The sequence below is a fragment of the Lathamus discolor genome, chromosome Z, assembly GCF_037157495.1.
Source record: "Lathamus discolor isolate bLatDis1 chromosome Z, bLatDis1.hap1, whole genome shotgun sequence".
NCBI classification, from domain to species: Eukaryota; Metazoa; Chordata; class Aves; order Psittaciformes; family Psittacidae; genus Lathamus; species Lathamus discolor.
Window position 1 is genome coordinate 59,266,378 of NC_088909.1, and position 13,883 is coordinate 59,280,260.

Consider the following 13,883-nt stretch of genomic DNA (forward strand, 5'->3'; position numbering starts at 1 on the left):
CCCCAGAAGCTCTCATACTTTTACACGTATCTCTAGATTTGTCGTCCTTCTGCTACACAGTCTTCTTATGCTTTACAAACAATCATAGTATTGGCTCCCCACATGAATGGAACTTAATGCTCTTCAAATTAGCAGAATTTAATGCAGAATTTAAAGCAGAATTAATGCTAGATTTCAAATGGTCATTCCAAGATTTCAAATGATTATGACAAAGTTTCTTCTGTTTTTACATGCAAGAGCAGAGAGGTCAAGCTGCAGCTGGAAAGGTAGACAGCATTTTCAATCCTGATCTCACTTCAGGGTGAAACAAAGGTTATTGTACCTGAACTACCCATTAGTTTTCAGTGAAAAGTAGAGTCAGAGGGTAGGTAAAGAGCAGTTTCAAGTAATTTTTGCAAACATGAAGTATTCTGCATTCACTTAAAGTCACTAGAGGGTGGGATTTGAATTTGCTGAAGCTTGATGAGATTTCTTGATGCGGTTGGGATATGAATCAGTCGCCTTGGGGTAGCAAGCTATTGTGGTGCAGTCGGTGACATTACTAGTTGGGACACGTATTCTTCCCATGAAGTTGGTGGAAGTCAGTTAACACCTAAAGTATTCCAGCAGTTGAACTGGCTTATTCTTTAAAAAACTGTGGTTGATTTCTAGCTCAACTAGTCCATTTTCAGCTTGCTCTCACATGATGAAGTTTTTCCTTTCCAGATCTGAGCACCCCAAATTTTGTCTTACCTGCCATTACACAAAAGCCAAAGTCAAGTTATTTGTGTGATCTTTCCTTACTGAGTGACATTTCTAAGTCTTCCTCTGCAGGGGCAGTAGTTACATGACTTGAACAATATTTACAAGCTGTGTTTTTTAAAAGCTTTGTCAGTGTTTCTGATAAATTTTCATTTTGGATTAATTATCAGGAATATTTTGTCACTATGCTACCACCACTTGTAAAACAGTGTAATGTATGAAAGTTATTATAGGAATGAAGTGTAAATTAACATCAGACAGTAGCACAGGTATACCCATTTGTTAAAATCAGTGTGTGATAGCATACTGAAAGTATCATTAAGAGCCCTGAGAAGACATTACAGATGATCGGCAAAAGCGAAAGCAAAGCATAACAAGATATTACTCAGCAACTTGGGGAACCTGCTAGATATCTGTTAGGGACAAGTCAATTTAGATACGAAATTCTTCTTTGAACACTTGCATATTCACATGCTGCTCTCACTGGATGTAAGTCCCAATCAGGAAGCATCGGAGTATACATTTATGTTTTCTTTGTCTTCAGCTGCCTCCCCTGCCAGGTTCAGCCCATCCAAGTGGCTTGAGGGAACTGATTCCTCTGAAGTCAATGTGCTTCCTGAGCTTGTACCAGTTATCTAAATACACTTACAGAACATGCCTCTTTCATCCTTCCTCCAGATTTAGAACAAGAGGAATTGCACACACCAAACAAGTGATTAGCAACAATTAGGAAAATTACCGGGTTGCTTGAAAAATTGCTTATCTGAGAGATCTCCATGAATCTCTATAGCTTGGAGCTAACAAGCAACAGAGAAGTTGCCAACCATGATCTTGAACCTTTCCATAGTAAAAAAACCAGTATATTTGTTGGCTTTACTGACCAGATGCAATTTTATAAAGTAAAAGGAGTATGTTGAGGTATTTTTCTGTTAACCAATTTTGAAGAAAAGACTCTGTGTGCTAATGCATTTATTGGCTTTCTGATCCTGAAACACAGCCTTTCTTTACTCACAAACAGAATACATACACAGCCATATGTCCCAAAAATTATAGAGCTGAAGGAGTTTGCAAAATGTTACTGATACCATTAATAGTCTGTTAATGCCATCACTAAAACAACGTCATCAAAAAGTAGTGTGGGCTGACTAACCTCCACAAGGCAATGACTGGAGAGCACTGAGGACTTCTAACAAAGTGACAGGAGGTAATTCAATGACAGAGAGACACTCTGCAGTGTTTGCTGCACTGGTTTGCTACGCACAGCGGCTCCAGCCCTCAGGGAGAGAGGGAGAAGAGTACGTATGTGGATCTCAGCATCAGTGAGGAGCCCATACTCAGCATGGCTGGGTGGCAAGAGGATTTGCCCTGCAGAAGTTCCCTTAGAAATGCAGCATGGCCAAAGAATGGATGATTCAATTCATAGTCTAGTCCCTTAGACCAGTCAGTCTCACTACTGTGCCTGGCAAAATCTTGGAGCACATTCTCCTGGAAGGCATGCTAAGGCACATGAAAAACAACAAGGTGCTTGGTGACAGCCAGCATGGCTTCACTAAGCGGAAATCCTGCCTGACCAATTTGGTGGCCTTCTATGATGGGGCTACGGAACTGATGGAAAGGGGCAGAGCAGTTGATGTCATCTACCTGGGCTTGTGCAAAACATTTGACACTGTCTCACACTACATCCTTGTCTCTAAATTGGAGAGACATCAATTTGATAGGTGGACCACTCAGTGGATAAAGAACTGGCTGGATGGCTGCATGCAAAGAGTTGTGGTCAATGGCTCAATGTCCATCTGGAGACCACTAACGAGTGGTGTTCCTCAGGGATTGGTGTTGGGACCGGTCCTGTTCAATGTCTTTGTTGGTGACATGGATAGTGGGATGAGTGCACCCTCAGCAAGTTTGCCGATGACGCCAAGCTGTGTGGGTCGGTTGATGTGCTGGAGGGAAGGGATGCCATCCAGAGGGACCTTGACACGCTTGTGAGGTGGGCTGATGCCAACTTTATGAAGTTTAACTATGACCAGTGCAAGGTCCTACACCTGGATCGGAGCAATCCCAGGCACAGCTACAGGTTGGACAGAGAAGAGATTCAGAGCAGCCCTGAGCAGAAGGACTTGGGGGTGTTGGTCGATGAAAAAGTGAACATGAGCCGGCTTCAGTGTGCACTTGCTGCCCAGAAAGCCAACCGTATCCTGGGCTGCATCAAAAGGAGCGTGACCAGCAGGTCGAAGGAGATGATCCTGCCCTTCTGCTCTGCTCTTGTGAGACCCCACCTGGAGTATTGTGTGCAGTTCTGGTGTCCTCAACATAAGACGGACATGGAACTGTTGGAACAAATCCAGAGGAGGGCCACGAAGATGATCAGGGGACTGGAGCACCTCCCGTATGAAGACAGGCTGAGAAAGTTGGGGCTGTTCAGCCTGGAGAAGAGAAGGCTGTGTGGGGAACTCATAGCAGTCTTCCAGTATCTGAAGGGGGCCTATAGGGATGCTGGGGAGGGTCTCTTCATTAGGGACTGTAGTGATAGGACAAGGGGTAATGGATTAAAACTTACACAGGGGAAGTTTAGATTAGACATAAGGAGGAAGTTCTTTACTATGAGGGTGGTGAGGAACTGGAATGGGTTCCCCAGGAAAGTTGTGAGTGCTCCATCCCTGGTGGTGTTCAAGGACAGGCTGGACAGAGCCTTTGATGACATGGTTTAGTGGGAAGTGTCCCTGCCCATGGCAGGGGGTCGGAACTAGATGATCTTAAGGTCCTTTCCAACCCTAAATATTCTATGATTATATGATTCTATGATTCTACGATTCTACAATTCTATGAAAAGCTGCTTTGGGATCTTCTGCAAGTCCCAGGCAGACTGCAGGTACCTCTGATACTGGGGAACAGATTCTTCCTGCTTTTTTTCCAGTCAAGAAATGACCGGACCTCTCCTGCTCTCCTGTGCATGGCAGGTATAACCACTTCTCCCAGTTTCCTGTCACTTTTCTGTCTGTTTAATGATGCTTCTTTCTTGCAAGTATTAGCTCAAGTCTCTTCAAGCCCCTGTATCAACACAGCAGGAAACCTTTTTCACTCCTCTTATCCTGTGCTCTTTAATTCTTAAAATCATAACAATGCGCTTACTAGTTTGTTCCCTGACCAATTCAATAGATGCAGAAATGATCATTCTTCTATTCGTCTACTGTTGTCTCTCCCACCCTGATACACTTCATTTACGTTGCAAAGGCTGTATTACTTTCACACTGCTAATCATCCTGCTGAGCCCAAGAAAAGCTATCTGGAAAATATAAAAATGTCTTGAAAATCCCAGCTAAGTTGCAATATTAGCCATTGTGACTTTCTTGATAAGATCATGCTCCTTAATTCCCATGCCCTGTGATAGTAAAAAATGCTTCGCTTGGGCATCACACAAGCTTATCAGGCTAACTCTGTGCAGCAGACCCCCTGCAGGACAGAAACTCAAAGAATCCATCACGTAAGTGTCTTTAAGCTGCAGGGGCAATGCACAAACACCAAAATCCTTCCTTCCCACAAATCCACATACTCTGGAGCTGTTTATGTTTTTGGAAGGAAGAATCATACGTTGGAGGAGCTGAGACAGTCAACTGAATGAAGGACAAACCGGTGCAGTGGTCCTCGGGCCAACAACGGGTGAAGTAAGAAAAATGGGAGAAGTTCATTGGAAGCAGGGCACAGAGGGAGAAATCTTTGAAAGCAAGAGCAGAAGTCAGGAGAATAAGAGAGCCTGCACAGTTAAGACCATTGGGTTGGCCTTCTGTTCACCCAAGAAGCACTGCTGAGAGCATTTTTCAGAGCAGGACAGAACCAGCTGAGGAATGAGAGAGCTCATTCTTAATAAAATGCACACCGCGTTGCCAAGGCAGGGCAATTTTTATCTGTTCTTCCCTTAACTGGCTCTTAAGACTGTAATTCCACTCCAGTAAAAAGCAGCACGTGACCTTGAGGGTCAAGAAGCAGGACAGTGAGGACCCTAATATGTGTGAGAGATGGGTCTTCTACTCTGACTGGACATTATTACTGATATATTGCTTAAAATATTAAAGAGACGCTGGTGCTACTTCATGCATCTTAAGTGTTTCTGAGTAGTGACCAAGACACGGAACAGATTTTGCTGTTCTTCATTGGGATTTTGGACTAGTCGATGTGTAAGCGTCTTATCAATATTACAGCTCTGTTTATCTGAAAACTAAGAAAGTGTGAAGGAGAATGAAATAATTCAAGGACTGAAACCAATTCCCTCCATAGTGAGAATTATGGAGCTCAGACTGCCTGTTCTGTCAAAAAGGCTTATCCAAAGCTGAGCTGATTATAGTGTATATGCACCTTTATGAGGGGAAAATATATGGAAAGAAAGAGCTCTTTAATCTAGAAGAGAATAGTGTAAATGAATGAATGGCCAGAATGCAAACACATGTTTTCAAAGTCAAAGTAAGCTAGAATAAGGGAAAAGGCAGACACTGTCTTGGTCTCAGTCTCCACACTACAACCAGTGGGGGTCTGGAAGATACCTTAGTCAGGAAGATACTCCATGTCATGTAGATCATGTACCAGCGCATCTCAATGCTCATGGCAGTGAAAATTCGGGCCATGTCATTCAAGCGGAAAAACTAAATTAATTATCGAGGTTAATTTAATATAGTGAAAAACATAAGCTTCTTTTCTTGAGATCCAGTTCCAGCAACCTCACACTGGCTTCCAGTTACCACCTTAGAAGTTTCAAGGCACCTTTTGTGAGCTCAGAGTCTTTTCTTCTTTGCATAAGAGAAAGGTTTCTGAACAAGCTTGAGACTCTTTTTTCCCCCCTTTGATCTGTCTAATCACATGAATTAATTGACTGTTAAAAATTGTAAAATTCAAATCTCTTTCAGGAATTCCATAGAAATACTGAGCTATGTCACAAATCACACTTCAGATCATAGTTTCAAATACTCCCCCAGTGCCATGTGACTACCACCCCAGTATTGATTTCCTTTCATCTCAAAAACTGAAGCGATATTCATTGCCAAAATAAAAAGCTGTCTGAGTTATGAGAACACACTGCCAGCAAGTTCCAGGTTGAAGCATAGATATAAAAAAGAAAAAGTGGGGGAAGGGGTAGTGAAAGCGTATGTGATAAAGCTGAATACACTCTGCAAGAACATATATATTAAAATAAGTCTTTCATAATAAAACACTGCAGGAGCAAAGGTAAAAAATGTTTGCCACAACACCACTGATCTTGTCCAGACCTTGAAGTACCTTGCCCCTGGTCTAGCTTAGCAGAGTGGCAGCCAAGCCATGTCCCACTGGATTCGGCCCTGCCCAGTTCTCACCAGCTAAAACCTTCCCTTTTGCCTCAGTGACTAAGATTCTAGTGGTCATGAGGGAGGTGGGTGAGAGACAGGATGAGATAGGACAGAGCGTAAATAAGCAGGCACTATGTTGCCTCAAAACACTGCACAGGTATTTCTCACTTGCTGCTTTCAAGAGCTCTCTAATTGCCTAACGGTGGTCATGCTCAGGATCCTGAATTTAACGTGTATCTCCTACTGAGTCTGGTAATTCACATAACATTTTAACATGAAAAATCAAGACGTGATTCACCATGTGCTCTCTTTCCACAAAACTGGGATTCCTGTAATATAAATAGTAACGTTAGCCAGTGTGCCTACCATAAAACAATCTACAAAAAGGCAGTGCCTGCTCCTCTTGGTGCTATGCCTTGGGAAGCAAGAGAGCAGAAGCCCTTAGCAGGAGATACTCTAAAACTGCCTACCCATCTCCAAAGCTGCTTGCTATGACTCAGTCATTCCTTGATTTCTTGTGGTCTGAACATGACCTGAAGCAGAAAATCTGCTGTCTTTGCTTAACTTAGTACCTTGTAACAAAAAAGACATGTTGGGGTCCAAACGGATCTGAATTCCTCAAAGAAAACAATTCTTTCAGAGAAAGCCTTTTTTCCTAACACTGCCCCACCCTAGGTGAAAGCAGGCTTTTTCCTTTCAGAAGTCTTTCACTACCTGCCGTGGCATCTTCTAGGTCTGTCTGCCCTTTTGTGACAGAGAGCCAGAGCAGTCTCTGCCCAGGTACTGTCTGCAGTAGATTGGCATCACATGTGCTCTCCCTGAACCAGCTGCCTCATTGCATTGCTATTGATTCTGAGTTGGGTTTCTGCAGCAAATCTATTGCATTTCCATTAGCAAGACTGCAAATGATGAAAACGCTCACTTATATCATTCCAGCTCTGCATCACAATTAACCTGCTACTTAGCCTCCAGCAAGACAAATTCTGCCTTCTCATCTGATGCTGAAAAAGTTCCTCAAGGTTTCTCTGCACCAAGAAAGTTAGGCACTGCAAATCTGAGGTGGACTGCTATGCAAGTTGATTTTCAGTACGTGAATTGGGAACACAACATTTAACTTAAAAGTACCATAGATATTGAAGGAGGATAATTTCAGTCCCCTGCAGTGGCAATCCAAATCATGGGTTTTGTTGTTACATCAATTATTAATCATCTTTGCTTAGAAACTTATGATGCAGTACAGTTCCAGAAGTCATTTTAAATAAAGAAACAATGGCCGTATACTCCATGTAGCTCTTGCATTTTATATACACACATATGCATATCAGGAGGGTGAGCATGCAGAAGTTCCATATAGCCTGAATACATGACTTATTCTCCGTGAAGTGTGCAAAGTAAAATGAAGGTTTTAAAAATAAATGAATGTGCAGATTGCTGTTTTGCACTGAGAAATTCAGGCTGTTATTAGGAGAAACTACGTGGGGAAACATGGCTTTTGCTCCATCACATTCTGTGCACAAAAGAAAAACCACGCCCATGGTGTAGTTCTGAAAGCCATGAATTTGGGGTGCTTGCCCAAGAGAAAGAAACACAGGACTGATCAGTCCTCTGCATGTTAAATATGAGAACAGTTTCTATGCAAGCAATGAATGTTAAAAAGGGGGGTGGTAGAGATACAGAAAGAAACAAAACAAGACATTTGTCTGAACAAACTCTGCCTGTTCGGGGCATTTTAAAGACAGTGTGACTAACCGTGCTGGGGAGATGAAGTCTCAGTTATCACTTTAGAAGGCTTAATGGACCTGAACTCCCTCAAAATTGCTGCATCTTATGCATCTCATCTCATCAGTCCCAATCTTGCTTTACTCTGAGTGTTCCTGCCACAAGTACATACATCTATGAGACACCATGACCTTTGGGACAGCAGAGAAGGAAGCGTTTCAGGGAACTACAGACTTGCTGGCTCAGTACAGTGGCACTTGCTTTATTGCTGCTTGTTAATGGAGGCCCAGTTGTGTCTCCAGGGCCTACTGAGATCAGCATCTCTTTATTACGCTCTTGAGTTAGACTCAGAACTTGTCTGGTATCTTAACCGTGATTAATTATAACTTCCCTGTGACAAAACATTGTTAACTCTCAGGGCGTGTCCAAGAAAAGTCACGGCTTTCAAAACTAGTCTTCACACTGTATAGCAGACATTTAACTTAGAAACCGAATTGCAAGGTTAGTCTCCCTGTAGACTCATTGGAGAAAGAGTTACTCCTGCTAGAGTCACACTGGGAATTGCCTGAGGGAGGTCCCTTCCTTTATGGTGAATAGGAAGCTGAAGGCTGCCTAGCTTCCTAATGTAGGCACTTAAGTCAGGTGTCTGAAGCTAATCAACATCAAAACTGTATCAGAAATGGAGCAACGTCTTCTTTAAGGTGCTCTCCTCCTGCATCTTCAAGCTTTGGGGATAAAGCAATCTCCTTTGTGGTGCTTCCCTGCATAATAACAGTGAGTGTACAAAAGCCTGATAGAGCCTGTGCTGCATCATCCGCTCTCCCCTCCTGTTAGTACTGTTTCCTGCAGCTCTCCAAAATATCCCTAACCTTGACACTTTCAGAGGCTGCCAGGCAGGGACCCAAACCTATGGCGTTCTGATGGGGACTTCAACTGCAAAGAATGCATCAGAATTAGACGTGTCAAAAAAAAGAACAAACACTGTGTGCAGCTGCTGTGAACAAACCCTTTCTAGCCATAAATCCAATCCTTCAGCTGGGCTGCAACAAATATAACTGGAGGGAAAGGCTCCCTCCAGCCTGCCACAGAGGCGAAACACAGACCTTCACAAATCACTGAGTATGGGAGAAAGGGCGTCAAATGCAGAGCTGAGAAAGAACAAGAGGAGGTGAAACAGCCAGAGAGAAATTGCAAGGAATATTTACAGCATCACACCAAAACAAGAGACAGATTAGTTTTCTTTCCATTTTCCTCATACCTAGCACTAAAAAGACACAAGAAATTCAGTCATCATAACTGGATAACTTTGGAGGTGAGGTAAGGCCACTTCCTAGGTAAACACCCACTACCAGTCCTTAGAGGCACTCTTTCAAGGCTTTTTCCACTGAGCATGGGAAAGCAGCAGCCCTTGCTGATGCTGGCCCAGCACACCTGAAGTGGCTGCAGAAATCAGAAACACGAGAAGGGAGCAGTTCCAGTCAGGGATGGCTGACAGCAGTGCACAATCCTTTCTCTGCTTTGCCATGTTTTCCATGCGAGGGCCTGCACTGATGAGGTAGAAGGGAGCCCTGCCTGGCCCAAGGAGAATGCACAAGTCTGGTGCTGCTCTCACCCTCGAGCGTCTTATGTCCAGCACAACTCTGTAGGCACAGAGCTAGGGAGATGGAGATGTGCCTGTTTGTCATCCACTGGCCACCAGCATGCCATGAGGCATGCAGCTGGCCCATCAGCACATGGCACACAGGGTGGTCAGGGAAGCCAAAAGCAGAAAAGACAGAGGAGCAGCATGGATGTGCCACCAGGGAGATGGCATCCTCTGAACCCTGCTCCCTGCCAGGCTTTTTGCTCTGCTCCTGGAGAAACCCACTTCAGCAGTCTTTCTGTTGTGGTCTTTCTCCTGCCCTGCCTCTCGAGTGCCCTGTGGCACTTCACCAAGTCAGGATAGTTGTGATCCCAAAGCTAAGGGCTCAGGCACCTCTGCTTCAGGGCAGAGCCAAAATGCAGCAGTGCAGCAGTCCTTTGGCAGAGCTGTCACTCTTCATTGGTAACCCCACATGGACCTTGGTGGGTGATGTTGGGAGAAATCTGCTTAAATGGAAAGAACAGGCAGTGGGAAGACCTTTAAAGGGAGTGGTTGGTATGCAGATGTAGAGATACAGCTATTACAGAAACACAGTTTTGACAGTACTACAGAGGCACATCTATTACCAGCCTGGGTAAAGGGTGGAACTGAATTTAAAGCTGATGGTGTAGGAAGAAGCAAAATTTAGCTCCTAAACTGTGTTAGCACTTTTGCAATCTGCATGTCTTCTCAGAGGGAGGGAGATTGTAGGTTAGTGCTTACTATTACACCCCACTTGTAATGAAATCTTCTCTGATGTAATTAAGCTAAGATTGGCAAGCTCCCTAAATATGGGAATGCTTTAAAACATTCACCTTTCCTTTCTGTTTCATCAAAGGAGAAATGATACTACAATATAAAGCCTAAACCAAACAGAAATAAAGAGATTATTTCTTTATCAATAAAGGGCAAATTATAATAATAGTAGTGAGACCAGTCTTCAATCTAATGCACCAGACACGATTACTAGGATTGTCTCTCTTTTGCTTTCCCTCCCAGGCTCCAGGAGAAAGAAGAATCAATTAGCTCTTTGCAGACTATGACCTTGACGGATACAGCTTTAAGAGGAATATGCTGAGTAAGACAGAAAAGAGAGGAGAAGAAAAGGATTTGGAAACTCATGGAAGGGCTTGGTTCAGAAACAATACATCAGCCACAGAATATGAGTTCTGTCAGTTCTTTTTTATTTCTGCACTGGAAAAAAAAGTCAGCACAAAAGGGGATTTCTGGGAATAAGTTACCTCTCCTTGCCTGAAATGGAAAAAAGGACACTGAGAGGCAAAGGAAGGGACAATTCAATTTGCAGATGATACTTTCCAAGCCATCTCTCTCAGAATTTTATAGCTGTCAAAGACATTCGTAAGAAAAAAAAGTTATCACTGATGCAATCTGTCAACCTCTCCAACAAATCTTGCTCTACATAAAACACAATGATGTGTTTGAAATGCAGCTGTTTCAGAACCCCCAAGACAGTGCTTTTAGAGCTGTCCAGAAAGTTCTTTTCATGCCTCTTTGAATTCTTAGGCATATCTTCTGCAGTATACTTTTCCAGCTGTATTTTCTTATTTTTCTTTGCAGGGAGTTGCAGCTCCATGCCATAGTCAGAATTATGTGCCATAGTTGGAACAAATACTGTCCACACAACCTCCTCCCTCAGATTAACCTGAACTTGACCTGTTGTCAGTTCTTCCTCTTCTTTCAGTCTGTAGCTACCTGGAAGTCTATGATGCCTTAAAACACATCTATCCTAAGAAAATTAAGGCAACAGTAAAAAGCACACACACACACAAACAAAAAAAAAAAAAAAAAACCCACGCCAAAGCAACCCAATCCAATCACCTAATTTCTAGACAACAATTTAGTTCCCAGATGTGAGTAGATCTGAATGTACATAATGGCTTTTTGTCAGTGACTGCTCCAAAGAATCTCTTTTTCACCCGCTCCCCTTCATTTACTTCAGAGACGAAGTTAGCATTTTATTGATAAAGGCTTGCCTTACATGCAGAAATTAAAGAGGATGAGGGTTGTCCCGGCATGACTAGCTTTTGGTCACTTTTCCCTGTCACGTGAGAGAGGCCATTTTGACGGGATGGTGGCCCCTGGTTACTTTATGAAGTAGAAAGTGCTGTCATGTATTTAATGTCATGATATTTGCACTACAAAAAGAAAAAAAAATAATTCTGCATCAATGATGCAAAAAAACAATAAAAAAAAATCACATAGTATAATTCTATATAACTGCAAAGGTGTTTAAGTGTCCCAATAATTCAAGTAATGTCTTACCTACAACAACAAAGCCCCCTATCACTGAACTTCACAGCAATATTTCTCTACTAGACTGTTTCCATCAGACAAATTACTTTTAATCCAAAAGGCTGGTTGTCATCCATTATCTAAGCAAAAGGCAGAAGGGCTTCCATTGGAATACTCAGAGTTTTCTTTCACTGATTCTGGAATTGCTGTTCAGGACTGTCTGTGCTGAAAGGACCTCCACCGAAATCACTGTAGTTGCACTGATTTTCACCTGCAAAGCGGCTGGCCCTAAATGTTACGTCTAATCCATTTGCCACGTATCTATACTGAGTCCAGTCTTGGTGGGGCTAAACTTGGTAGCAAACTTCTGGTCATTTCAGGGTTCCAGGGTGATGTCAAGTATGTGCCACCTATAAGGTGGCCATCCTGCAGCTTTACAGAGAAGGTATGAGGGACAATAAATGAGATGGGGGCCTGCATGGAAATTTGCAAGGAACACGATGCTCATCAGGATCACTGCAGCTTTTCAAAAGAAACCTCAGCCTTGTGCTCTTAGCACAAGGGCACTGCCTTCTCTTTTTTACTAGAGTTGCGCAATTTTACACAGCCCAGGAACTGCTGGCTTGATCTGCTCTGGATTTGATGGGTTAAAATTATGAGTGTCAGAGAAATTACACTTCAGCAATGCAGTATTTGTATGCTTTCTGATTGCTACTGAGAAAATAATACAGGTACAATGGATATTTTTTGCTTTAGGGATGAGCAAATACTAATTTGGAAACTGACCTCCTGCACTGGTAAGAATGCTTTCCTGAAACGCCCCACAAAAGTCAATGAGGAAATGCCTAAGAAACAGGTTCAATGAGCATCAGCTCCTAGAGGAGGGGAAAGATGCAGGGAAATGTGTGTGATGCTTTTAAAGGGAAGGGAGAGATCATAAGGTAGCTGCTAAATTAATAATTCCCAGTCTCTGCTTCAGATATGCTGTTGCTCTTTCCCACTGTTCTCCCTGAGTGTTTCAGGAGCATGATAAGGATGTTTGCCAGCAACAGACTTCAGGAAGGAGGTAGCAGAAGTGCTCTGCAGGCAAGGAGAAGAAAATGAACACACATGGAAGACCCAACACGGGACGCAAATCAAATTTATAAGAAAAATATATTGATAGACCATGTGGAATAGTTATCAAATAAACCCTTGAAGTAAATCACATACTTTCCTACAAGTGAATGCAGAGAAAAGGGTGGTACTGGCACTTTACAAAGGTCTCAAATGAAGCCCTCTTCAATTGCCATGCACACCTCGGAACTAAGTTCAGAGACCCTTGGGTGCTCTCCTGAGAAGGTAACCCTGATATACCTATCTTAGCACATCTAAGTTTTGCATGCCAATCACGTCCCCCTCAAGGAGAGCTGCAGAACTGTTAAGTGCCCTTTTTTATTCTTTTTTTTTTTTTTTTTTTTTGTTTTGTTTTGTTTTGGAAGAGAAAAACAAAGAAATACATAGCTTCTACTTACAAAGTTTTGGAGCAGTTTGGAGATTGGTTTCTGTTGCTTGTGCCTGAGACGTTGTGGTAGGCTCCAGGGCGGGTGGTGACAGCGAAGGTGCAGCAGAGGACAACAACCCAACATCTAGGATGCGGTTATACAGAGAAGGCTGGAGGAACGGTTTGGAGGGCACAAACGAGCTGTCATTTTGCACTGTCACTTCAGCCTTGCTCTTGGGGCTAGGTACAGGGAAGGGTGAGGCATACACCTCCGAAGGCACCCAGGCAGACAGAGCTGTAGGATCCACAGCGCTCTTTGGGTCTTGTCCTATCCTCCCAGGGTCAAGGTGGGTAGGAGAGTCATACTCAAAAATCTTGTCCACAAAGACCCACTTGAGGCCAGCAATGCAGAGGCAAAGGCTGAGCAGGCAAGCCAGGATAGGGGCGATGCAGATCTTTTCAGAGTTGAGGCAGCCCTTCAGTCGCTCTGCCTCCAGGCACACACAGCAGGTCGCGGCAAGGCCTGCTATTCCCTGGACCCTTCTGTCCTCTCTTTGGGTCCCCGGCATGTTCTCCTCAGCCGGGAGCCCGCTGAGGGACGCATCAGGGCTCAGCTGAGCTGAGGGGCTGGGGAAAGTGTCGGCAGCTACTTCAGACATGTTTAAGCATCAGCTCTCAAACAGCTCACCTCCAAAAGGCCTTAACTCTATCACAGTCCATTACTATGAGACACAGACAAAAAGAGATGTAATAG

The 13,883-nt window shown here is 43.4% G+C and overlaps 1 protein-coding gene across 6 annotated transcripts in view; it reads right to left on the bottom strand.

Annotated features, from left to right (window-relative positions):
• The window catches only part of NRG1 (neuregulin 1), a 180,440-nt gene that overhangs the window by 88,936 nt on the left and 77,621 nt on the right, over window positions 1-13,883 (bottom strand). The window lies entirely within an intron of this gene.